Source organism: Coenobita brevimanus, chromosome 57, assembly GCF_032717465.1.
Source record: "Coenobita brevimanus isolate Jiangsu-jjx chromosome 57, ASM3271746v2, whole genome shotgun sequence".
Taxonomy (NCBI): Eukaryota; Metazoa; Arthropoda; class Malacostraca; order Decapoda; family Coenobitidae; genus Coenobita; species Coenobita brevimanus.
This window is the reverse complement of record NC_137010.1, coordinates 53157854-53184670: the sequence shown is the minus strand read 5'-3', so window position 1 is coordinate 53184670 and position 26817 is coordinate 53157854. Positions and strand designations below refer to the sequence as shown.

General features: G+C 43.4%; 1 pseudogene; it reads left to right on the top strand.

Moving 5' to 3' along the window:
* Positions 1-26352, top strand: LOC145402006 (uncharacterized; annotated as a pseudogene).
* Positions 26353-26817: the final 465 nt, after the last annotated feature.

Below are 26817 nucleotides of genomic sequence, written 5' to 3'. Positions count from 1 at the left end.
ATGCCGGCAATAAGCGAGCCAATTACAACCGTCACCAGATCACCTACAGCCAATCAGCGTTTGTGCTGCTCCCCTCACTACCTACCGCTTTCATTTCAAAATGAGAGTACCGGGTAGATATGTTGGTCCAATGCAGCAGGTGTCCCTCTGTTCCTGGCCTCATATTTCAAAGGGGTTTTGAAAACAACAATTCAAGCATTGAATTTTTTAAATCCCACGGTGTTTTGCTCCTATCTGTTCAGTGTCCCTGTCTGACGAATAAGGTAAGATGTAAGGTTTGAATAGTAGGTTACTTTCAGTTTGGGTTGAGTTGGGTTAGGTTAGGTTACGTTTTAGGTTGTTAGGTTGGGTTAGCCTAGGTTTTAGGTTAGGTTAAGTTAGGATAGGTTTGAGCTTCGTATTTTACCCACGAAACCTAGGTTTTTCCGATGGATTTTGGTATGATTCATTCAAGTATCAGCTTCATTTCACTCGGAAATGACCATTTTCTGTGTTTCTCCCCTCCGTAAAACCCCCGATTCCCAAAAGATCCCCCATTGTTGCAGGGGGAGGGGGGGGGTCGTGTCTCAAAATCTGGTCATTTCCGATGGAAATGATGCTCAAACTGAAATGAATCACATCAAAACCATCAGAAAAACCTAAGTTTTGTGGGAAAAAGCAGTATGGGCTGAAAACCGATATTTACTAAAGAAGCTTGACTGTGATAGGTTAGATCTGTGGATTGAATGGGGTAAAAGAAGCTTGACTATGACAGGTTTGATCTGTGGATTGAAGGGGGTAAAAGAAGCTTGACTATGACAGGTTTGATCTGTGGATTGAAGGGGGTAAAAGAAGCTTGACTGACAGATTAGATCTGCAGATTGAAAGGGGTAAAAGAAGCTTGACAGTGACAGGTTAGATCTGTGGATTGAATGGGGTAAAAGAAGCTTGACAGTGACAGGTTAGATCTGCAGATTGAATGGGGTAAAAGAAGCTTGACGGTGACAAGTTAGATCTGTGGATTGAAGGGGGTAAAAGAAGCTTGACAGTGACAAGTTAGATCTGTGGATTGAAAGGGGTAAAAGAAGCTTGACGGTGACAGGTTAGATCTGGTGTAGTTTAACCCGCCCCATCCCGACGTTTTTGGACCTTTTTTTTTTTTTTGGCTCAAACATCCGCTTTTGGTGAGAAACATCGAAAATTCATAGAGAAATCGCTCACCTGAGGTTTAAAATACGTGATTTAGGTACGAGTACTTCCTTACCTGACTGGGTTTTCTAACAGGCTGGCACCAAAGAAAACGAGTTCTATGGGAGAGTAACTATTTTATCCACTCATAAACAGTATTTATTTATTTACTTGGTACGAATTTATATGTAGTACAAGAGTATATTGGTTTTCAAACAGTAATATAGGCATTATAAGCATTGTTTCACTAACTCATCACAATTCATGACCTTTTTTTCCCACATTACCTGATCATCATTTCTGACTGTTTCTTCCTCTAATGCTATGTAAACTTTGTCCTCCATATTGTGGGTAATCACTCTGGCCCTGAATGTCTTTATTGGCCTGGTCACTGGTAACAGGTGGGAGAGATTATGCAGTGTAACGCATTGTTCCTGCTTGGCATCTTGTAGAGGAATAGAGGAAGGTGTCCCGTGTATACATGCCAAAAATAACTCGCGAAATCACTCGCGAAAATTGAAAATTGTGCAAATTTGGAACCTTGCAATGTTGCCACGTTAATTCACGTCGCCGGGATGGCGCGGGTTAACCAAGTTAGGCAGAATACTTTGAACTATAAGCAACATTATTTTCCTTTCAGCCTCATATGTCATTTTTAGGTTGAATTAAGTTTCCAGGGTTGGAGAGGCTGGATTAAGTTGGATGATTTTAGATTTAGATTTGCTACGTGGGAACATGGAATGTGAGAGGAGTGAATGATGAAGTGAAAGAGAGAGAGATTGTTCAGGTGCTTGAGGATGAAAAAGTGGATATATGTGGATTGACTGAAACTAAATGGGAAGGTGAAAGGGTGAGAGAATGGGAATATGGTTTAGGTATATGTGCGGGAGTCAATGAAAATGAGAGGGCAAGAGAGGGAGTATGTCTGATGATAAGCAAGAAGTGGAAGGAGAATATAAGAGAGTATGGAACAGTGGGTGCAAGGATTGTATGGGTGAGGATGAAAGTAGGTATACAAGCGTGGGCAATTGTATGTGTGTATGCCCCGACAGAGGATCGAGTGGCAAGAGTGAAAGATGAGTTTTGGGCGAATGTAGAAGCGTGTATGGACAAGTTTGAGAGGAGCGAGAGAGTGCTGTTGATTGGAGACATGAATAGCAAAGTTGGGAATGTACGAGTGAATGGAGTGGTTGGTCAGTGGGGTGTGCCAGCTGACGTAGATGGGAATGGAAGTGCTTTGGTGGACATCTGTGCTTGTAAGGGGTTGGCAATAGCCAACACCTACTTTCGGCATAAGATGATCCACCGGTATACATGGAGAGTAATGAGGAGGATGGATGGTGAACTTGTTGAACGAAAGGCAATGATAGACTATGTGTGTGTGGATGAGCGAATGAGAAGACAAGTGTTGGATGCAAGAGTGTGGAGAGGGTGGGGAATGGAGTCTCGGACCATCACTTAGTGATGGCCAAGGTAGAGCTGCAAAGAAAGTGGTTGAGGAGACGAAGGGGAAGACAGGAGGAAGCAACTCCTGTGAGAAGAGTGGAGAAATTGCAAGATGGTGAGAAAATGACAGAGTATAAGAGCATAGTGGAAGAAAGACTGGGAAGGTATGAGCTAGAGTAGATGGAAGGGGTGGAAGACGTATGTAAGATATTCACAGAAGAGATAGGCGCAGCGTGTGAGGCGGTTTATGGAGTGAGGAGGAGATGCAAGGGTGTGCAAGGGACAGCATGGTGGAATGATGAGGTGAAACGAGCTGTGGAACAAAAGAAGAAGGCATATGGTGAATGGTTAGCGAGTAGAGGTAGGGGAGAAGATGAGAGAGAGAAGAGAGAGGTATATGTGAGCAGGAGAAGGGAGGTTAAGAGACTGGTGAAGGAGAGTAAAAAGAAAGTGGAATCTGAGTGTGAAATGGAGGGAGAGTAAGAAATTGTTTTGGAAGGAGGTAAAGAAAGTAAGGCAGTGTGAAAGGGGAAATAGTAGGGGAGTGAAAGATAGGAATAATAGATTGTTGGTGGAGAAGAGAGAGAAACTGAGGAGATGGAAGGAGCACTTTGAGGATTTGTTGAATGTGGAGAGTGAGAGCAGTGTGAGTATAAGTGGTTGGGGAATGGCTGGGAGAACAAGAGATGAGAGGAGGGAGGAAGAGATCAGTAGGGTGGAAGTAGTGGAAGCGATGAAGAATATTAAGTTGGGAAAGGCCCCAGGAATTGATGGAGTGTGTGGAGAAATGCTTAGGTATGGGGGTGAGATTGTTGTGGAGTGGATATGGAAGTTGTGTAGATTGGCTTGGGAAGAGGGAAGGGTTCCAGAGGACTGGAAATCAGGTATAATTGTTCCTTTATACAAAGGAAAAGGAGAGAGAGAATTATGTGGTAACCATAGGGATGTTTGCCTACATAGTGTGACTGGTAAAATATATGGTAGAATACTCATTGATAGGGTTAGGCATATGACAGAGGAGCTAGTTGGAGAAGAACAAGGGGGATTTAGGAAGGGAAAAGGGTGTGTAGATCAGATATTTATTCTAAGATGTTTAGTGGAGAAGTATCTAGAGAAGGGAAGGAAAGTGTATGCTGCCTTCATGGACTTGGAGAAAGCTTACGACAGAATAGATAGGCAAGGTATGTGGAAGGTATTAAGAATATATGGAGTGGAGGGGAAATTGTTGAGTGCTGTGAAGAGTATGTACGAGGGAGCTAGGGTTACGGTGCGAGTGGATGGTGAGCTGAGTGAGTTCTTTGATCTCAATGTGGGACTGAAACAGGGTTGTGTGATGTCTCCATGGCTGTTTAATATATACATGGATGGGGTTGTAAAGGAGGTGCAGGGTAGGGCAGTGGATGTAGGGGTGGCTCTAATGAATGAGGGTGAGATTTGGAAGCTTCCGGTGTTGCTATTTGCTGATGATACAGTACTGTTGAGCGAAGATGAATGGGAGTTGCAAGGTTTGGTGAATGAATTTGGGACAGATTGTAAGAGGAGGAATCTGAAGCTAATGTAAACAAAAGTAAAGGTATGGTGTTTGAGAGGAATGAAGTCACAGAGTGTGCAGTGAGGTTGGATGGTGAGGATATGGAGAATGTGAGTGCATTCAAGTACTTGGGTAGTGTGATGAGTGAGGATGGAACTTTGGGGGATAAAGTTCGTGAAAGGGTACAGCAGAGAAGGAAGGTCGTTGGTACACTGAAAGCAGTGATGAGAAATAGGGAGGTGAGTATGGAAGTTAAGAAGTCACTGCATGATAGTATTGTGATCCCTACCCTGACGTATGGAAGCGAGGCATGGACCTTGCAAGAGGGGAACAAGTCAAGAGTGAGAGCAGTGGAAATGAGTTACTTGAGAGGAGCATGTGGAGTGACATGGAGGGACAGGTTGACGAATGAAGAAGTGAAGGAATGCTGTGGGGTGGATGTGGATGTGGTTGAGAAGATTAGGAGAAATACACTGAGGTGGTTTGGACATGTGAAGAGAATGGAGAATGAAAGGCTGACTAAGAGGGTGTATGTAGGTGAGGTGGAGGGAAGGAGAGGGAGAGGTAGACCGAGGATGAGGTGGAGGGATGGAGTTGAGAGGTATATGAGGGAGGGGGGGTGAGTTGGGGGGGAGGGTAGTCAAATGGTGGGTGACAGTGCGACTTGGAGGTGTTTTGTCTGCGGCCACCCTTTGCGGGACTAGGGCGTCGGGCTATAGATAGATAGATAGAATTGGATTAACCAAAACCAGTGAAGTTGGGTAGAGGCAGAGTACTGTATTTTGTTACTTGTCACCATGTGATGTAGGAGGCAGGAAAATATATATGGCTTTGTTATGTACAGTAAGTCCATGATATAAGCCAAGGACGTATTCCGATATATCAACTTGTTTCTCGTAACTGGTACTGTAAGTTGGGGAAGATGGCAGATCAGCTTCATAGATAAGAATGGAGTAAGTAACGCACCGTACAGAAGCAGGTGATAAAGAGGAATCATTGTACAGTAAAAGTCCTCTGATCCGAATGGCAGGGGACTTAGGATCTTTCGGACTATTGGTTTTTTCAGACTATTGAGATGGACCTTTGAAAACATAAAAAATATGTATATGATCATTAAATAAACACTTGAAATGATGTGGGTTATTGTTTTAGACACCCTAAATGCAACGAAGTGCAGCTGAATAGTTGCAGGCTGGTACATCCAAGTCCAAGGGCAAGTCCAAGCCAAATAAATCCATAGGTATAGCCCAGAAAAGATATTTAAAAAGTTCAGAAACTTATGAAAAAATTTCGCCTTGAAAAATCTGGAGTATTGGGATATTCAGATTATTGATGGTTGGATTTGAGGATTTTTCTGTACATGCCTGTGCTACTGCCAGAGTGGTTTTTGCTTCCATTGGGTTGTGAGGGGCTTAGTGGCTCAACAGATTCAGTCCCATGATGGCAAGTTGGGACAGAATATAGCTAGGAAATGAGGTACCAGGGTGAGTGTTAAGGCAGTACAGGTGATGGGTTAGGACCCATAATGTTCCTTAGCACCAGGACCCTGAGATGACTCTCCCTGGGCCTGTGTGGGTTATGGGGAGACATAAGGAACTGCACCTGAGTCAGAATATACAGTAGTTAAGTCTCTGTTGCCATTCCATTTATTTAAAATCTGTTTTTACTAACAAGGTTCATAATAAAGTACAGAAAAATTCCTGTTAGAAGTTCAATTAATGTCCATATTTGTCCAGTTTCTCTCAGTTTGCAGTACCATCTATGTAGGGAAAGTTGTGATGGTTTTAGAACACGTCCCCTCATAATAATGATAACGTCCTGCAGTGTTGCCTGGAAGTCTTGTGTCTCTCACCCTGGATGCATGATAGGATGTAACAGTTGGGGGATAGGATTTAGAAAGGTTTGAATGATGAGGAAAAGGTTTGTGGTTGATAGTCTCCCCAGTTTTGTATGTTCCTTTTTCTGTTTCTGAATCCCTCTCATCTCGTGTGTTAGTGGGTAGTAGGCTTAGGATGATTATAGATGGAAGTGCTGAGACATGGTTTGTCGTTATTGGCTATCATTGCATTGCTTGTAGTTGGAATTATTTAGCAATTTTAAGAACCTAGGAAGTCATGTTAGGCCAGGTTAGTGATGAGTGCTTAGAAAGCTGTTTGGGTATGTCAGATGTGTGAAATTGGATATGATGAGTTAGGTTGGTGACGTTATTTAGAATACGTTAACCTAGTTTAGTCAGTCTACATCAGTTGATGTTTTTCCACACATAATGAGCCTCTGTTGTTGTGGCCAGATTTACTGATCAGTGCAATACTGTACCTTTATTTACCAATTGGTGCTGCATGTTTACCTGGGATATTCAGTCATAGATTACTGTAAACTTTATACTTCAGTTGAGATCAGTAGAGGTCCAAATCCGATATATCCTAATTATCACGCTTACTCTAATATGAATACTTGTATCTTGGTTTTTCCCTTGTGATTTTCTAATACTAATTCAGTCACTTCCATAAATGTGTAAATTGGATTGCCATAGTGTATAGGATAAGTTAGTGGCCTAGCCTACATCGTTAATAAGATAGCCTGTAAAATTGTTGATGGGGAAACACAATTGAGTGTGACTGCCATTAGTTCAAGGATTAATATTCTTCCCTAACATTTTAACATCATCATCCAGACCTCCTTTCCCACCCTAGGGGGAGGTGAGGAGTAGCAGTGTCCAGACAGCCCAAGTTTGCCCAGTCCAGTGGACCACGCTTCCTTTCACTCATCATTCAAGCCCCCAGAATCCTGGCTGTATCGTTTCGTTTTTAAAGGCTCCAACATGCTTGCATGTGTCGGCCTTGGTCACCTAATGGCGGCTCTCCATGCTGCACGATCCATTGCAGCCTCCCTGTTCAGTCCCTTAACCCTAAGGTCACACTTAATGACCTCGTCCCATGTCTTTCTCGGTCTACCCCTCATAACCCCACCTCCAATATTAACACTTCTCGCCTTCCTCACCCAATTATCATCCCCCATCCTCTCCACATGTCCAAACCACCTCAATCTACCTCTCCTCATCACAACACCAATACACTCCAGTCCCATCCTACCTCTCAACTCTTCCATTGTAAACCCAGCCCCTCCAGGCCTTGGATGCAGGGACGCACTGCACATCCACCTAATCATTGTCATTTTCTGTACGTCTGAGCCGGCGAATGTCTTCCTCCTTCACTGCCCAGGTCTCACTGCCATACAGCATTACACTCCTAACACATGCTGCATACAAAGACCCCTTAGCACGTAGGGAGAGCCCTCTCCATGTCAGGAGAGGCAAGAGCTCCCTGAACTTCTTCCAACCACTTCTCACCCTAGCCACAGAGCTAGCTCCAGCCCCACCTCCAGCACACAATATGTCTCCCAAATAACAAAACTCTTCCACAGACTCAAGAGATTCACCAGGAAGTTCAATCCTTTCACGTCTGACGATCTCCACCTGCTCACTCCGGCACGCCGTACACATAAAATCAGCATTACCTCGCAGTCTACCTCTGATACCACTACATCTCTTATGCACCCATTTATCACACACACCGCACAAGATGGAATTACTTCCCACGCCCTTGTGGCAAACTGCACATGGCCACTCTCCCTCGTCTTTGACAGTACTGCCACCAACCCTAGATATCATCACTTTTGTTTTATCTGCATTTACCCTTAAACCCTTTTGCCCCATACCATCTCTCCACTTCCTAAATGTTTCCTCCGCCTCCCTTTCATTCTCTGCAATCAACACCAAATCATCAGCATACAACAACTCCCACGGGAGTCCGTTTCTAAAGTCACGGTGTGAAAGGGCTTCAAGTACCATGATAAACAACATGGGACTCAAGACTGACCCCTGATGCACACCAACATTCACGGAAAACTCATCACTCAAATCTCCATTCACTCTCACCTGGGTGTGAGCACCCACATACATGGCCATAACCACCCTAACCAGCCACTCCTCCAAGCCAAGCTTTCTCATTGCCCACTTCACCACCTCTCTAGGGACTCTGTCAAAGGCCTTTTCCAAATCAACAAAAACAAAATAAAGATCCCTTCTCCTACCAATATATTTTTCCTGAAGCTGTCGAACAATGAATATGGCATCAGTGGTCCCCCTACCTGGCATAAACCCAAACTGCATCTCATCAATATTCACTCTTTCTCTAATCATACCTTCTAAAACTCTCTCCATTACCTTCATTATCTGATCTAAAAGCTTTATACCTCTATAATTTCCTCTTTCCAGGGCATCACCCTTCCCTTTATACACATTTACAATTACACTCTTCAGCCAATCATCTGGGACAACACACTCATAAATAATCCTATTTATCAGGTCAGTGACTAAACTCACCCCTATATCGCCTGAGGCCTTCAACATTTCGGCAGTCAACCCAGACACACCTGCTGCCTTCCCCACCCTCATCCTGCCTATTGCCTCACTCACAGTAGCAGTATCAATCAAAGGCCAAGGGCCAGACACTGAATCTGCTGGCTCCAAACCTTCCCTGTCCCAGTCAAACTCCTCATTCAACAACCGGTTATAATGCTCTCTCCATGCATCTTTAATATCCTCACTGTTCACAACTACCCTTCTTTCATCATTCTTCACACACTGCACACCTATGATATCCCGATTATCCCTCTTCACCTGACCTGCCACCCTAAATATATTTTTCCTTTCCCCATGATTTAGGTTATCAAGTAATTGTCTCTGTGACTCAGACTTTGCCCTGTATACCTCTCTCCTAGCCCTACGCTTGGCAGCCAAATATTCCTCTTTGCTACCACCCTTCTTCCATTCCCGGAAAAGCCTTCTTTTCTCCTTAATTGCAGCTTCTACACCCTCATCCCACCACCAAGTTACTTTATGTCTTGGTGGTCCTCTTGTCCAGCCGCATGTTACATCAGTAACTCTCAAGAAATTGTTCTTGAGGGCTCTGTACTGTCCATTAACGCCTCTGTCTACAGCTCCCTGTTCAGCCACCACTCTCCTCAACTCGCTATAGAAGGCATCCCTTGCCACTTGGTTTTTCAGCTTCCATATTTTCCTCCTAGGTACATAAGTCCTCTTTTTCATCACTTGTTCTTTAAGCACCATATCACAAATCAATAGTTTGTGCTGCTGCACACACTCCTCACTTCCTATCACTTTAACATCCCTCACTAACCTCCTATCGGCCCTCCTAACCAGAAAATAATCTATCTGACTGCTATTTCCCCCAGACTCATACGTAATTAACCTACTGTCTCTTTTCCTAAAATATGTGTTGCACACAATCATGTCCATTGCCTCCCCAAACTCGAGTATCCTTCCCCCTTCTGCATTCCTTAGACCATATGCACATCCCCCATGCACTCCTTCATAACCTTGTGCTGCTTCACCTACATGACCATTTAAGTCCCCTCCCAAAATCACTATCTCATCATCCCGCATACCACCCACTACACGTATTAAATCATCCCAAAATCTATCTTTCTCTGATTCATCCAATCTTGCCTGTGGAGCATATGCCGATATAATCACAGCTATCTTTCTTCCCAACAGAATTTTCACTACCAATATCCTATCGCTTACTCTTAAAACATTCATAACATATTCCACCCATTTCTCCGCAACCATCACACCAACACCTCCATATCTGTCTGTCCCCCCCTGCCAAAACAACTTACTGTATAGCAACAGTCCTTCCCAAAAATCTTTCTGGCTGATCCACCCCTGTACCGGACTTCCTGCAAACATGCCACATCCACCCACCTCCTACTGAATGCCTCAACGACTTCCCCTGCTCTTCCCCTCAAACGTCCCACATTCCATGAACCCACCCTCATCCCCATGGGTGATTTAGTCCTCAGGCTTGCTTTGAAACCTTTTTTGTTTTGTCATCTTCAGTATTAATAAATGGGGACGGACACAGCACAGGTCCCACTCACTGCACAATCCCAGGTCCAGGCAATGGATCTGGGACCCCTAGCCCACCAGCTTACCAGTGGCTGTGGTAGTGGCCTCGGGGCACCCTGTATCTGATATATACACCAAAAAACTTTTACCACATTCTGTAACTTCACATGAACTTATCCAATAGAGTCAATCCAGACACTGTATATAATGTTAAAAAGGGGTGCCAGATCTCTGATCATGCACTTCTTCTCACAACATTCATCCAGCCAGCTCAGTCTCTTGTCAGTTCTCTAGCCTCACCGACTTCCATACTTCTCTTCCTCACGCACTTATCCACCATATCTCTCCACCTTTTCTTTGGCCTACCTCGTCTTCTCCTTCCTTCAAATAATCTCAGATCTACCTTTTTCACCACTCTATTGTTATCACTTCTCTCCACATGACCATACCATCTCAGTACGCTCTATTCGATTCTTCTGTCCACAAACTTCCGCACTGTTAATCTTTCACGAATCACATTATTTCATATACACAATTTTTAATACTGTTCGTGAGACTCTGCTCTTAGGCCGTTCATTCAACAGTTTCCAGAATTCATCACACCTGGTGGGCCTAATTCAGATAATGATCATGGTGTTCAGTGAGTTGCCTCCAGTCTACCCGAAACCCGAGACCAGCCAGCCTCCCCTTACCCCTGCTGCCACACAGTACCCCAGACCCTACCCAACAAATCCACCAGGTAAGGCTTTGGAGCATTGCCTTGGAGGGATGCCATAATAATACCTTTTTGCAACAGTGGACACAGCCAGTTAATTTATTCAGTTTATTACCAGATGACCAAAATAAGAATGAGGCTGTGGCAATGACCAAGTCTCCTTCTGTCAGGTTTTATCTTGCTCTGTAGACCCTACCTGACCCCATCTGTAGGTGGGAAATGAGTCAAAGTACGGTATACAATATATCTTGATTAAAACAGCAGTGAATACAGGACAGTGTCATTATTTGTTGATGTACAGTCAAATACAAAACTCCAAATGCCTTTCTTACCTCTTACTCATCTCTGGCTACATAGATCTTGAATGAGGCCTAGTGGACATTGTTAAAGAATCACCCAAAAATTGGATAATTATATGCATCTCATTTCTCTAAGTCTTATTCAAGCATATGCAAATCCAGAAATGAAAGAAAGGGAGGAGAGGCTAATGACCTATGTATTTAACAGTACAGTCATGAATAATTTATACTTTATGTGTGTGGAATTCTGAACTAATGAAGTGATAGTCTGGTGTGCTTATTTATTACTTTTATTTAGGAAGATCTGGCTAGGTGGTGATACTTTGAGTGATTGCATAAGGGATGTATTATTGATAATTGTTCTACTCTTACTGGACACTTCCTGTTACCCACACTACCAACCTCTGTTACAGTACCCAGGTATTATTTAGGCTGTATATTGCACTGAATAACATTGCAGTATTAACCCTTTCACACTGGGTGGTACATCAACGTGCCACCAAAAAAATGTCTGTAGCCATTGGTGGCACATATACGTGTTCTGGACTTTTCATATTTGTGCATCAGTACTGAGGACCCAATAGTGGTTCAGTACGGTATCAGGAGATGGCAAGACTGAGGAGTTGCCATCATGGGAGGACTATTTTGTTGTCTGTTATTTTCTTCATGTACGAGAAGTATGTTGAAGCATGCTGTGCGAGATGTTTTGCTGCCGCGGCAGGTTACCTGGATCTGATGGAAGTGATGTCTGATGACTCAGATTATGTTGTCAGATGAAAGTGTGAGTGCAAATGAAAGTGTTATTATAAAAGAAAAAAAAAAGTTTTGAGTTCATCATTTTACCAAATGGTATATGTCAGGCATTGAAGGAGCTCCATCACCACACGTTTTGACAGCTCACCACACAGGTATTATTATTTAAAAAAAAAAAATCATGTTAAACATCATTTTACTCAGGAAATTATGGTCTGCTTTTGTGGTGTGGAATATTTTATCAAAACAATGATCTTTATAAATCTCAAAACCCCTGTGTGTGGGACATGTCCCCCCCCCCAAAAAAAAAAAAAGTTGAACAGAGTAAAAGGTAAACATTGTGTGTGTGTGTGTGTGTGTGTGTGTGCCACCTTTATTAACTGAGGCTTCAGGGTGTGATTGTATTTTATCCAAGATTACCACACTGACCTTATTGTATTTATCCAGTCCCAGGTATAGATCTCTGTTTGATTATTTTATTGATATTGTTATTGTCATTCTTCTAGTAAAAGTAGAATGTAAAACTGTCAAAAGAGTGATTTCTTTCGGAATTGTGCCATCTTTCATAAAATTAACTAAATTTCTTGTAAACTCTGGAAATAAATAAATGCATTAGTGGCATGGAAATGAAAAACTGAAATTATAGTGTGCTGTGAGTGCTTTATACAATGAATACTCAGGGTAAGAACAGCACCTCAGAACAAGAAGCTTTTTATAGCCTCACATGCACCCACAGCCACCCCTCACACCACCAGACGGCAAGGTGAGAGTAGCGTGGAAAGGTGGTGTAGCCGGGAAGCAGACGTAGCTGCCACACTGAGGGGGTGTTTGGGAGTATCAAAAGGTTCACTGATTTTACCATATCCTCTTGAATTTGCTAATGTACAGGATGGTCCATAAATAGCCTCATACTCTACTCTTTTTCACTCTAACTTGGCCTAAAATTGCTGTCTTTCCATCAGGAATGCTGTGTTGTAAGAGTTGATTGACACTAGAATATGGAACTAGTAGCAGAGAAGTGCTACAGAGAGGATGCATATCCACAGGGATGTCTTTTTCTGCCATGGAATCATATTTAAAAAAAAAAGAAAAAGTAGGAAAGGGACAAATCTCACCCAGGTTTGTGTGAAAACTGCATAGAAACTCTCTTGATGGTGTATTGTGTGTTGTGGGGATGGTTCAACTTGTTGGTTTGGGCATGGGTGTGGCTGTGGGAGTAGGAATTAACCTTTCCACGTTGGGCTGTTTATAGCACCGTTGTTCTCTCACTATGGGAATTTTTCTGAAAATAGCCAATTTTCAAACCTTGGAAACAATAGCAATTAGGGAAACATATTAAAGATCATATTACTCACCAAATCTTCTTGCGAATGAAAGTATCCCCAGGTCTGTAGGTCATCATGTCGATGAGTAATGACGTAATAAAGAGGAGTAATTTTTGGTGCAAGAGGTAGGCTGTGTTTGTGCGTTAGCACGTGGCCCTGATTTTGGCTCCACTCTCAAAGTGATAACTTCTCCATTACTAGATAAACTAGACACAGTGGTGTCCAAGGCACGCATTATGGCATTATCACTAAGTCCTTTCCTAGTATCCTTGGAAAGAGGCTTGGCAGTGGTGGATGAGGCAAAAGTGGGAACAGAAGCAGAAAAGAATGGTTAAGAAAAAATTGTCTTACACCTGGCAGAGTCACAGAGATGACTGAGGTATGGTTGGCTTGGCTGGTGGGAGTCCCTCCCTACTTTTGGTGACGAGACCAAATGGTGGCCACTTCAAACTGTGCCACAAAAACAAGTGCAGTTCCGACCAACACCCAGCGCCACCGAGTCACTGATTTCTTGACAGTTCCGACCGACACCTGGCGGTTAGGGGTTAAATAAATAATGCAGAGTGGACCTTGATATTGCTTAGATGTCTATGCAGCACACAAGAAACCCAGCAGAGTGAAAGAGGAGTGTTATACATGAAGCACTGTATATTCTGTTGCTTTAGTCTCGCTATTGATAGATGACTTTATTCATCTTATGGGTGACCTTTTGTAGTCAAGGGGTAGTGGATAAGGTAGGCAATATCCGACCATTACAACCAGTGCCTCCTAAACAAGATAAAGTATCTGGAGGTAACAAGAGTAAAATGAAGAATTCATATTCTGATTGAGGAGATTTATAACTCTGTAATGAAGCAAGATGTAGATGTATAGCTCGGAATCTATGGACTGACACCCTCCTACCTACAAGCACCTTGTTAACTGATTTACTACAAAAGGGGCATTGGTTTATTTTACTGAAGCTTACCACATAAGATTTAGTTGGTTTATTTTACTGAAGCTTACCACACAAGATTTAATTCACATGAGAAATACCGGCACAGTTAGGGCATTGGTTTATTTTACTGAAGCTTACCACATAAAATTTAGTTCACATTAGAAATACCAGCAGTCATAGGCAACAGACACACCCGCAAATAATGTATAAAAATCAGTGAATAATGAAAGATCATCTAAAAGTGTCCCCTCAGCCATAATTTATCTCAGAATTTCCTGTAAACCCTTTTTAGTACCCTAAAAACATTGCCAGACATTAGTTGGTACTCGTTTAAAGTGTATTTTCAGATAATTTGACAAGAAATTTTTAAAAATCATTCCAATAGGCTCCTGAAATTGGTGTATTTTGTGATGGTTTGCTTATCTGCAAATAACCAAAAGCAGCATAGCTGTAACTGTGAGAAACTGTACTGAGATTGAACTTGCAGTAGAGGTGGCAGTGTATCAAATGGTTTTTGTGAGGATTATGTATAGTATCCACAGTACTGGGGTTTGGTTGTGGACTGGGGATGGCAGTAGCAGTAGTTGTAACCCAGGCTCATCTGAATGTGAACCTGGTGGACTGCAGGCCAAAGTTGTCCCTCCTCTGCAGCCCGCCATCCATATTTTGGGGAATAGGAGGGAGCTGAGGGATAATCGTTTACCTGGACAGCTAAGCCATCCATCTACTGGTATATTGATGCTGCAGCATGAAGACGTCCCTCTCCTGCAGCAGGACTGGGGATATAAAATAGTATACACTAGATTGGTTATTAATCCCGTTAGTATGGTGACATCTTTTTCATTTTATTCTTCGTACAGTCAGACATTTGTACTATGTCTTTTTCAACTCTTAGTATTAAATGAACTATTGTATATCTTAACCCTCCAGATTCAAAATCCCCCTCTGTGCCTAATAGCATCATCCAAAAACAGCAAAAATGAAACATAAGTTATATCTGCCAAGAGAGATTATGAAGATTTTTTTTTTTATACAAATGGCCACCCCATGTGGGATTGTGGCGTCTGGCAATAGATAGATAGATAGACTGGAAGTGTTGAAAATCACCTTTTCTAAACTAGGTGATATTGTTCTGTTAAAATTTTTGTTCTTAGAACACCAGTTATGGAATTACCTCATTAAATAAGATCATATTGTTCTAAAAAAAAAAAAAAAAAAAAAGAAAGAAAAAAGTCCTAACAGTCAGGTGGTTGAGAGAGTAAGTTTTGAGTATTGTATAAATATGATAAAAAATAATGTAAGCTAAAACTATGCAATTTCTTATTACAGGATACATGCCCATGCCAAGAGTAGGGGGTAACCTGTCATACCCTGCCTCTACCTACCTCCTCAGCCTACCCTCCCCCCTACCTCACCCCTCCCGCACCCCCTATCCTGTGTACCCTCCCACCCACTCCACACCCTCTATCTGTGCCCCATCCTACAGTTCTGGTGTGAATTATCCCCCCTACCCAATCACCATGACACAGGTGGGTGCTGAGCGTCTCTTGTTGGGACTGAGTGTTTGTTGTTAGATTAGACATGACACAGATGGGTGCTGAATGTCTGTTGTCAGTGCTGAGTGTTTGTTGTTAGATTATACATAACACAGGTGAATGCTGAGCATCTGTTTTTAGGTTATAGTATTTGCCCCCATGAATAAATAGGATTATTTATGAGTATGTTGTCCCAGATGACTGGCTGAAGAGTGTAATTGTAAATGTGTATAAAGGGAAAGGTGATGCCCTGGAAAGAGGAAATTATAGAGGTATAAAGCTTTTAGATCAGATAATGAAGGTAATGGAGAGAGTTTTAGAAGGTATGATTAGAGAAAGAGTGAATATTGATGAGATGCAGTTTGGGTTTATGCCAGGTAGGGGGACCACTGATGCCATATTCATTGTTCGACAGCTTCAGGAAAAATATATTGGTAGGAGAAGGGATCTTTATTTTGTTTTTGTTGATTTGGAAAAGGCCTTTGACAGAGTCCCTAGAGAGGTGGTGAAGTGGGCAATGAGAAAGCTTGGCTTGGAGGAGTGGCTGGTTAGGGTGGTTATGGCCATGTATGTGGGTGCTCACACCCAGGTGAGAGTGAATGGAGATTTGAGTGATGAGTTTTCCGTGAATGTTGGTGTGCATCAGGGGTCAGTCTTGAGTCCCATGTTGTTTATCATGGTACTTGAAGCCCTTTCACACCGTGACTTTAGAAACGGACTCCCGTGGGAGTTGTTGTATGCTGATGATTTGGTGTTGATTCCAGAGAATGAAAGGGAGGCGAAGGAAAGGTTTAGGAAGTGGAGAGATGGTATGGGGCAAAAGGGTTTAAGGGTAAATGCAGATAAAACAAAAGTGATGATATCTAGGGTTGGTGGCGGTACTGTCAAAGACGAGGGAGAGTGGTCATGTGCAGTTTGCCACAAGGGCGTGGGAAGTAATTCCATCTTGTGCGGTGTGTGTGATAAATGGGTGCATAAGAGATGTAGTGGTATCAGAGGTAGACTGCGAGATAATGCTGATTTTATGTGTACGGCGTGCCGGGGTGAGCAGGTGGAGATCGTCAGACGTGAAAGGATTGAACTTGCTGGTGAATCTCTTGAGTGTGTGGAAGAGTTTTGTTATTTGGGAGACATGTTGTGTGCTGGAGGTGGGGCTGGAGGTAGCTCTATAGCTATGGTGAGAAGTGGTTGGAAGAAGTTCAGGGAGCTCTTGCCTCTCCTGACATTGAGAGGGCTCTCCCTACGTGCTAAGGGGTCTTTGTATGCAGCATGTGTTAGGAGTGTAATGCTGTATGGCAGTGAGACCTGGGCAGTGAAGGAGGAAGACATTCGCCGGCTCAGACGTACAGAAATGACAATGATTAGGTGGATGTGCAGTGCGTCCCTGCGTCCAAGGCCTGGAGGGGCTGGGTTTACAATGGAAGAGTTGAGAGGTACGAGTAGGATGGGACTGGAGTGTATTGGTGTTGTGATGAGGAGAGGTAGATTGAGGTGGTTTGGACATGTGGAGAGGATGGGGGATGATAACTGGGTGAGGAAGGTGAGAAGTGTTAATATTGGGGGTGGGGTTATGAGGGGTAGACCGAGAAAGACATGGGACGAGGTCATTAAGTGTGACCTTAGGGTTAAGGGACTGAACAGGGAGGCTGCAATTGATCGTGCAGCATGGAGAGCCGCCATTAGGTGACCAAGGCCGACACATGCAAGCATGTTGGAGCCTTTAAAAACGAAACGAAAACGAAACGAATCTGAGTGACATCCGTTTTAGTTTATTTTTTGCTGCTGCTCAGGAAAGGCTTCTTCTAGTAGTAGTAGTAGTACTGTAGTAGTAGGTGTAGTACTTGTAGCCCCAGGTTCAGCTGAGACAAACCTGGTGGACTGCAGGCTGAATGTGCCCTCCTCTTTCATCTCGCGATCCTCCATTAGTGGAATAGGGAAGTTACTGAAGGTCACTTGTATAACTGAGCAGCTCCATCACCCAGTTATAGCAGCGTCTTGATATGAAGGCACCCCTCTTTAGCACCCCTATCATGCTGGATGGATTTATTAAGGTTGCATCTGACCTCCCAAGCCTGAAATATCTACCCGTAGCTGAAATATGCTCACTAAGAGATATAAAGAAAATAATTAAAAGTACATCACTGGATTGAAGGGGTTAGTTAGTATTTCCAAGTAGATGATGAAGTAGTAGTAGTAATAGTTGTTCGCTAGGCAGTCTGGCCGAACAGCCCTGAGTCCCTAAGGAAGGTCATGGCCGAGACCGGGCTTTCCCACAGAGCTCTCAAGGAGTGTAAGTTGTGTTGTTGGTGTAGGTGATTGTGTGCAATGCAGTCTTCCATAATGTGCTTAGTATTATGGGGTGCTGTGTTACATCCTGGACAGGCATCTGCAATGGAGTCATCCAGCCTTTTCTGGTAACTTAAGAGGGCTGGATGATACCCACATCTCAGCCTGGGCAGGTGAACTCTGTCTTCAGGAGGGAGATAGGATTCAGAAGGGTGGATATCAGGAGGCCATGCATGCAGCTGTGTGTTGTCTTTAACTGACTGAATGGAGCGGCGAGTGATTTGAGTATGGATATGCTGCTGGAAGCTGGTCTGAGACGGGCGAGGGGGGAGAGATGACAGTATTTGTGTAGCTGTGATATCGTGTGCTGGGTGTTGTTTTGATGTTCCTTGGTGTGTGTGGATGTGCTGCCATGTAGTGTAATGGATGTTGTGGGTTTGTGGAGGCTGCAGCAAGAATTTGAGTCCCTCTCATGTCTAAGTGATCCTTGACTTTGAGAACTTTGGTTTCTTGATGTAGGTAGTCTGTGGGTGTAGTAGTTGTGCAGCCTATGATTATTTTTAGGGCCTTGTTCTGTATGGTCTGTAGAGTGTTTTAGTGAGGTTAGGAGCCCAAGCAGGGCTTGCATAATTCATCACTGAATGTATATATTGTTCGTATACTGTGGTGGTGATTTCTTTGTTGTGTCTGAATGTTGTATGGGCAAGTGACCTCAGGGGTTTGGGATTTGGTGTTATTTAATTTTTAATGTTTGTGATGTGTTGTTTAAATGACATTGATGTATTATATGTTACACCAAGGATTTTGTGTGTGTGTGTGTGTGTGTGTGTATGTGTGTGTGTGTGGTAGGGGAGTGTTGTTTATGGTGAGGTGTGGAATGTGACTATGTTCTGCTCTCCAGTTTGTGAGAAGGGTCACTATAGATTTGGCTGGGGCTCTTTTGAGCCTGTTTGTGGTGAACCATTCATGTAGTGTGTTGAGGTAAGGTTGGAGGCTGTGTACAGCTGTGTTTGCATTTTGATGTGTACATGTAAGCGTTATATTATCTGCATAGGAAGCTATGTGTATCTGTGGGGTGTGGGTATGTCGTGCATGTATAGGTTAAAGAGTGTAGGGGACAAAACAGATCCTTGGGGGATGCCATTTGTGAAGATTCTGATGTTTGAAGACTGACCGGCAAATGTTACATGTGCACATCTGCTTGCTAAGTAGTTTGCCAGCCATCTTTTTGTGTTAATGTGCATGTTTGTGTTGAGTATGTTGTTTTTGATGTTATGGCGGGGGATGGCATCAAAAGCTTTGCTGATATCTAGTGTGTTTAGGAGTGTTCTGTGTGGTGGCCTAGCTGAATTCATGCCATCAAAAACTCTCTGTGTGAGGTCTGTTAGAAGAGTGGTTGTGAAGTGTAGTGGTCAAAAGCCATGTTGTGATTGGGCTAGGGAGATGTGAGGTGTCGCTTATTGTAGTACCAGTCGTTCAGTGACTGCAGAGGAGTGTGATGGGCGGTGTGAGGAAGGTAATATGGGGTCTTTGTTGGGTTTAGGGATAGTGATGATAATGCCATGTTGCCAGTATTTGGGTATTATGTTTTGTGAGTAGCTGTAGTTTGATTTGTTGGTGAGTGCCTGTATGCCTTGTGGTCCAAGGTGTTTAAGGTGAATGTTGCTTATGTTGTCTGGTCCACAGGCAGATGAGTGCTTAAGGTTACTAATGATGTGCTTCGTCTGGTTGTAAGTGAAAGTTGTGTAGTCTGGGTCTTTGGGGAATATGTCGATGATACATAGGTCGTCGTGATGGGGGTTTAGATGGCTGACATGTGAAAAGTGATTGATGAGAGTGTTTGCTTGGTTGTTTGTTTGAAGGTTTGGTATCTGTTATTGTGATGGCAGCATGTGATTGTGTAGTGTTGCTGTTGGAGAGTGTGATGCTGTTTAGTGTTTTGTAGAGTTTACCGGTGTTTGTTTTGTGGTCAAGTGTTTGGAGATAATTATTCCAGTTTAGTATTTGCTGTTCTGATATTATATTGTTTATTTGAGTGTTGAGTTCTTGTATTTGTTGTATGGTGTCTTGTGTATGGGGTGTTGGGGAGTGTCGCAGTGTGTCCCATTGACTGATGAGGCCTTGAATTTCTGGTGTGAAGTTGGGATTGTGTGTCTTTCTGTTGCCTCTAGGGATGTGTCTTTTGTCTGCATTATGTATAATTGTATTGAAAGTGTGCACAGCGGTGTTGATGTTTGTGATGGGTGTACTCTTTAGTGTTTCAAAAGTTCTGTTTCAGTTGTGAATGCCTCCCAGTTGGCTCTCTTATAATTAGTGTATGTGTGTCTGTGGCCAGCTGGGGTGATTCTGGTTTTGGTAGTGATGGTGATTGGGAGGTGATCAGATCCAAGGGTTTTGACCATTCTCCAGGATGTAGTGGGGGCGAGGTTTGGGGAGCAGAAGGTGATGTCTGGGGATGATGGGAGGAAGAAGGCTTGGTGTGGGATATGGGTATGTTGATGGAGATTGTTCAGTATGAAAAGATGATTTGTCAGGGATTGTAGTACCAGCCCTCTGTCTGTGTCATGGTTGTTGACATGCCAGTAAATGATGAAGTTCATGTGCCTTGTTTACCGCTTCTGGTGAGAGGCTCAGGCATTACCCTTGTTTAGAAGACTTTGTTCAGGTCTTCATTCTTTCCTCTTCCTTCTGCCTAAGGGTGACTTTTCACACCCTCTTGTCTTTCTTTCCTTCATTCTTTCCTCTTTCCTCTCCGTACGGGTGACTTTACACTGAGTGACAAGTCAAGTGGTTTCCTGTACACCAGGAAGCCATTTACTATGCAGGGTGGTAACCATATAACCAAATTATGTCGCCTGGTGGTGTAGTGGCTAATTAAGGCACTCTAATCAGATTGAGCCTCTGTAGGTTTGTATCCAAGAGGTGGTTGGAGTTTCTTGCTCATGTAATGCCACTCAGGGATGAGTGAGGCTGGTCACTCACATCTTAAATGTCCGGACCAACTTGCCTAGCCCTGGCCTATTATGGTCCTCATGGGGAAACATAGGATTGGGGTGATGATGGATGAATGTTCAAATGTGCAGAATGAATATAGATGGGATGGTGAAAAGGGTGTAGAATATAGATCTATCTATCTATCTATTGCCAGACACCATAATCCCGTAAGGGGTGGTCATTTGACTTCAAGTTATTTGTTTCACGGGGAGGGGCACTAACCCTCCACCAACCCACTTGTTGACACGTAGGGAGCTCATATGGTCTGGTTATATGGTTACCACCCAGCGTTGTAAATGGTTTCTTGGCTTACATGAAACCATTTGGCTTGTCACTCGATGTAAAGCCACCTGTCAGGGAAAGAAAAGCATTAAGAAGTGACAGGAAAGATGGGAGAAATAGGAAGAGAGGAGGGCAGGCACAGAAAAAGAATGGTAAAGGCTAAGGAAGAAGTAGGCAGCACTACATCAAGTGAGTGGATAGAATATAGATAAAGTGGTAAAAAGAGGTGTAGGATATCAGTTGGGTGGCGAAAAAAGGAAATGTGAGTGAGTTTGAAGGTGGAAAGAAGTGTGGTAGGGCAAGAACGTGGATGAATGTGATTTTGAGTATTTGAGTAAGTGAGGCATGGAAGGTAAAGCAAAAGAACTGGCAGAAAATTGAAGTGGATGAATTAATTATTTATGAAAAGAACATGACATGGGTTTGGAACCTTTCTCTTCTTTATTGCCTACATCTAGGCAGATTCCTGTAAAATTGTTCCAGTAGTCTGCTGTGGTGGATTAGCTCCAGTGAAATTTCATTTTGTTTTGGCACAAGAGGGACATGTGACAGGTATCTGAAACTTAGGACTTTACAGAAATAGTATGGTAATAGCATCCCACTCTGGTTCTGGCCCAGCAGAGTAATTCCAGTCCAGTCTTGCTTCCATCAGATGGGGGGAGGGGGGAGTTTGTTTTGGCAGTCTAGTCAGCTCCCCCTCCCCGGATCAGATTGTTAAAAATTGATTCTCCTTAACCTAAATTTGGTGTGGTAATTCAGTCAGGTCCCCAAATTGTTAAAAATACTTTGTCCCCAAAATTTCATTGTAGCAGTCTAATCCACTTCCAGCTCTGTCACATTGTTAAAAATGCTTTTTCTTTCCTCTGGACATTCAGTATTGAGGATATGACCACAACAGAGGAACCATCACAGAGAAACACCTACCCCTTCCATGGTATAGATAGCTCTATTCTTCAGTTCTATATAGTGCCAGCCAGTTGTATTTAGCCAAGAGTGAGTTGTGGGACCCTGATAGTGTTAGTAATTTTCTTTCCTGCAAGAAATCCAGAACAAGTGCTATGACTATCAACACAGAGACCATCACCAAGGAAGACATAATAGCCTTCTGATGGTGTGGATACCTCTGGTACTGTACCTGTATTCAGTTTCAACTCTCGTATTGAATTACATCTAGTGGCAGGATCCAAAGAGCATTAACAAGCCATTTTCAGTCCCTCAGATGTTGAACACAGAGAGTACGGCTACCAGCAGCACAGGGACCATCAACAGAGGAACATATTCACGCATTGCTGGTCTCAGCCGTCAGTGACAAAGTGTTGGACAGACTGAGGGATTGCTTCAGGAGTGAGTAGGCTGAGTTGTCCATCTTGCAGCAGCAGCAGAGAGACTTAAACCAGGGCACGGTAAAACTCAAGGGACTATTCGCAAAATTGGAGCATGAACATGTTGGTAGACTGACATGAAGGGATGTGTGGATGGTACTGTCTGTTGCATGGAGCCAAAAATTTCAAACATTTGCATCATGAAGCATTTGCAGATGAAGTTGAACCAGGACAATGCAAAATTTCAGGAGCTTATAGGAGAACTGGAGCATGAGCATTTTTTGTTATTTTGTGTATAGGAATGTGAGCATGGTACAGCAAAAAAATCAGAAGAATTGGTATCCGAGTTGAAGTATGAGCCTTGAGCAGGTTAGTAATTTTGTGTACAGGAACTGATATCCGAGATGGAGTATGAGCAGGTTAATAATATTGTGTACAGGAACTGATATACGAGTTGGAGTATGAGCAGGTTAATGTACAGGAACATGAGCATGGTACTGCAAAACTAAACTCGGGGAGGGTGATAGAAAAGTTGGAGTATGATCAGGATGGTAATGACGGCTTGTCTTTGGGAAAGAGCATCATCATCATCATCATCATCATCATCATCATCATCATCATCCGGACCTCCTTCCCTACCCTAGGGCAGGGTGAAGAGTACCAACATCCAGGCAGCCCAAGTTTGCCCAATCCAATGGGCCACACTTCCATTCACTTATCATTCAAGTCCCTGAAATCCTGGCCCTATCAGATACACTAAAAACATTCACCACATTCTGTAGCTTCACATAATTGTATTCAATAGAGTCAATCTGGACGCCGTCACGTTAAAATGAGTGCCAAATTCCTGATCATGCACTTCTTCTCACATCCTTCATTCAGCCAGCTCCACCTCTTGTCAGTCCCCTAGCCTCACCAACTTCCATACCTCTCTTCCTCACACACTCATTCACCATATCCCTCCACCTTCTCCTTGGCCTACCTCACCTCCTCTCTCCTTCAGATTTGCTCAGGTATACCTTTTTCACCACTCTATTGTTATCCATTCTCCCCACATGACCACACCATCTCAGTACACTCACTTCAATTTTGGTGTCCACAGACTTCCTCACTCCACATCTTTCACGAATCACATTATTTTGTATCATATCCACTCTCTATACACAACATACATTCCTCAGCAGTCCCATCTCCACTGCTGTCACTCTTGACTTTTCATTTTCATGCCACACAATAGTCCCACATCCATATGTTAAAGTTGGCACTAACACTCCTTCATGTATGCTTTGTGCAGCTGCAACATTCAAGCCTCTGTTTTTTATCAAGGCCTTCATAGCACCAGCTACTTTCCTCCTTTGTGTCACTCTACTTTCCACTTCTTTGGCACATTTTCCTCTCTTTTCTGTCACTGTACCCAGGTATTTGAACTCTCTCACCAATTCCAGTCTCTCTCCATTCACTTGATAGTGAGAAGTGTCCACATTAAGGTGGCACCAGACGAACTTGAACCAGGACAAAGCAGATCTCGAGGGACTCATCACAGAATTTGAGCAAGGGTACAGTGGTCGATATATGTCCTGTTTCATCCTTTATTGCCGCATCAGGAGGGATGTTGTGGAGAGAGAGAGGGTGGGGGGGGAGAGTTACAGGGAGGACAGGTAAGTGCTGGAGGACAGGGTGACATGGAGATGAATAGTTTGTGGCCACCACTTACAGGATTAAGGCTAGGGTTCAGAAAAAAAAAAAGGAGAAACTAACCTAGTGTCTGCCCAGTTAATTGGGCTACACTCTCATTCAGTCACCATTCAAACCAAAGAATCTTGACACCACCCCCAGGCATAAACATCCACACTTACACACTTCATACCACTTATTAATTAGAGCATAGTAAAATGTTTAATGTACTGTATAGCAGTGAAGTGGATGGGATGAAGTGACAGACAGCAAATACGAGGGAGAAACTGGACTGTTGAGTAAATCCTGTACTATCACTGACAAGTATTTCCCCCCAGACAGAACTAGACAAGAATGTGCGAGTGTTGAGAGAGCAGGAGAAGGAGATGAAGGACCTGGTCGCATGTCTCAGTTCAGCCACACAGCCACTGGATGTTGACGAGGCTGTTACCACCATAGCCCCACTCTACAAACAGTAAGGTTGATAGTAGCAGTAGTAGTTATTGTTGTTGCCCCAGGTTCATCTGAAATATGAACCCAGTGGACAGCAGGCTTAAGGTGATATGTGGTTCACCATCCTCCTTTTGGGGGATAGGGAAGTAGTTGAGGGGCATTTGTATAACCAGGCAGTTGAGTGATGTGGTTATATCAGTGTCACCACATGAAGGTGTCCCTCCCCAGCACCAGTACTGTAAAGATGGGTAATTTATTTCTTCAATGTGAATTGGTGTCTAATTAATAAAATTGTTTGGTGATGAAAAGAATAAGATAACAGTGGTTTTAACAGAGTTGAGATTAATGTAGATTGGTTAAAACCCATTCACAATGAAAGGTCTTGCTTGAGCTAGCCTTTTTCTTTTCCCTGTCTCATTTTTTTTATGTGGTGCAGTAACAAGAATGAATGAAGAACTCGTTTAACTAGAGTCCATAGTGGTAGGTGGGGCACTCGCCATACACTCATTTAGTGTACTGCAGCATTGGGTGTCTGCCCTTTCCCCTCTTCCTTCCTTCCTCTTCTGTCTTTGCTTCATTCTTTCCTTTTTCTTCTGCTTACGGGTGACTTTATACTCCCTCTTCTGCCTCTCTTTCCTTCATTCTTTCTTCTTCCTTCTGCCTAGGGGTGACTACACTTAGGTGCAAACCAAATGGTTTCCTGTACACCAGGAAACCATTTACTGCACTGGGTAGTAACCATATAACCAAATTATGGCACCTGGTAGTTTAGTGGGTAATTAAGGCACTCCAGTCGGATTGAGCCGGTGTAGGTTTATATCCAAGGGGTGATTGGGGTTTATTGGTCACATAATGCTACTCGGGGATGAGTGAGGCTGGTCACTCTCATCTTAAATGTCAGGACCAACTTGCTTAGCCCCAGGTTCCTACGCTCCTCATGGGGCGACGTAGGATTGGATGATGGATGGATCTAGTTCAACCTAACTTAGCATAACCTAACATGACAGAGCCATACTATACTTTACCTTCCTTGTTGCTATACTGTATTATAAATTAACCCACGGAGTGCAAACCACAGCTCAGCTGTGTTTGGTAAGAGTTCCAGCAACAGCTCAGCCTGTGCCCTTGACAGCTGCGCATGAAGTTTTCCCACTGTATCCAAGAAAAGCATGCATTGGTATGTCATTGACCTCTGTTTGTTACACTGCCATCAGGCAGTGTCTTAGTTTGACCCCTGATGCCATGGAGGTTAGTAACATGTTTGTCTGATGACCTCATTTATGATGTCACACCTACTCACTTAGGCAACATTGTGCAAGCAGCAACGCACTTCCTGGTTTATGTATCAGTTAGTACAACTGTACAAAATTGTAATAAAGGTACATTTTTGTCATTTTTGCACACTGGTAAGTGTGCAAAAATGACTGGTAAGTGCAGGTAATTGTGCACTTAACAGGTTGGACTCACCTCACACCACCTTAACCAGTCCTAATGAAGCCTCCTTTTCTCTCCAGGATACTAAATGCATACACTGAAGACCAAGCTGCTCAGGATGCCATCTACATTCTGGGTGAGTCTGTGCAACAGGAGGTGATCGACCTGGACACGTACCTCCGCCACGTACGTTCCCTTTCTCGCAAGCAGTTCCAGCTCCTCATCACCATGATCAGTTGCTACGCTAAGGGCAGCATGGCAGGCTGAAGCTTGGGGTGTGGTGGTAGAGGTGCCGGGAGGGGCGAGGGTATGTGAGGTGGGGAGGATGTGAGGAGGAAGTATTGCAGGGTGTTACTGGCTTCAGCCCGAAGACTTTCGCTACGTCCAGATGATCGTATTCCACTTGGGAGAGACTTTTCTAACTGGAGGGATGAGATATAGCCATGACAAGTGCTTGTGGGCCCTTCGGGCCCCTCACACTTGCTCCTGCGGAGGGCTCTTATGCTACTATAATATATTTTAGTTTTAGCTCTGGGCAAAAAATTCTACGGAGATCCTATGCCAGGAGCTGTGTTTTTTGGTCAAAATGTGATCGCTCATTAAATATAGTAAAAGTTCTTCAGTCGTGATGGGACCAGGTTTTTTCACATCAGCGAATTTTTTGCGATTTTTGTGCCAATTTTGGTGTGTGATTTGACTGTGTAGTTTTGGCTGCCTAAAATACACACACAG